Below are 1,216 nucleotides of genomic sequence, written 5' to 3' on the forward strand. Positions count from 1 at the left end.
TTATTTTCATGTCTGTGTGCCTGAAATTTGCTTACCAACAGAAACTTCATAAAAATTTTGGAGCCAAACTTAATTCAAGTTCTAGCTCTGACCGCTTATTAGCTTTTCAGCCTTGAAAACTTAATTTCCCTCGGTGTTAGCTCCAGGAGTTGGTGATGGACAGGGAGGCCTGGTGTGCTGCAGTTCATGGGGTCGCAAAGAGTCAGACACAACTGAGCGACTGGACTGAACTGAACTGAAATGAAGCAGAGTAGGTTAAATTCCTCACTACAGACAGTCTCAAACTTAGGATGGTTCAACATAGTTTTTTCGAACCTTCGGATGGTGTAAAAGTGACGCTCGTTTAGTGGAAATTGTACTGTACATTTTGTCCTTGGATCTTTTCCTGGGTCAGTGATATGGGGCAGACATGCTCTTGCCACATGAACAGCAATGGCAACCACTCCCAGTCAGTCACCTGGTCACAGAGGTATACCACTGATACACTTACAATCATGCTGCTGCTGCTGCTAAGTCGCTTCAGTCGTGTCCAACTCTGTGCGACCCCATAGACGGCAGCCCACCAGGCTCCGCCGTCCCTGGGATTCTCCAGGCAAGAACGCTGGAGTGGGTTGCCATTTCCTTCTCCAATGCATGAAAGTGAAAAGTGAAAGTGAAGTCGCTCAGTCGTGTCCGACCCTCAGAGACCCCATGGACTGCAGCCTACCAGGCTCCTCCGTCCATGGGACTTTCCAGGCAAGAGTACTGGAGTAGGTGCCATTGCCTTCTCCGGCAATCATGCTAAAATACTAAAATGTTTTATTTTTTTTTTAATTTTATTTTTAAACTTTACAAATTGTATTAGTTTTGCCAAATATCAAAATGAATCCGCCACAGAAAAAGTAACCAACCTTCCCTGACCGGGAATTGAACCTGGGCCGCGGCAGTCAAAGTGCCGAATCCTAGCCACTAGACCACCAGGGAACTACTAAAATGTTTTGATCCACTTCACCAGATCTGATTCTGATTGCTTAGTTATTTTAGATCACTTACATGAAGTTCCAGTACTTTGGCCACCTGATGCAAAGAGCTGCCTCATTCATTGCGAAAGACCCTGATGCTGGGAAAGATTGAAGGCAAAAGGAGAAGGGGACGACAGAGGATGAGATGTTTGCGTGGCATCACCAACTCAGTGAACATGGGTTTGGGTGGACTCTGGGAGATAATGAAGGACAGG

General features: G+C 46.0%; 1 non-coding gene across 1 annotated transcript; it reads right to left on the reverse strand.

Annotated features, from left to right (window-relative positions):
- Nucleotides 1-891: 891 nt before the first annotated feature.
- TRNAQ-UUG (transfer RNA glutamine (anticodon UUG)) lies at nucleotides 892-963 on the reverse strand. Its single transcript has one exon. It is a non-coding gene; the product is annotated as a tRNA-Gln (tRNA).
- Nucleotides 964-1,216: the final 253 nt, after the last annotated feature.

Source organism: Bos javanicus, chromosome 7 (genome assembly GCF_032452875.1).
Source record: "Bos javanicus breed banteng chromosome 7, ARS-OSU_banteng_1.0, whole genome shotgun sequence".
Lineage (NCBI taxonomy): Eukaryota > Metazoa > Chordata > Mammalia > Artiodactyla > Bovidae > Bos > Bos javanicus.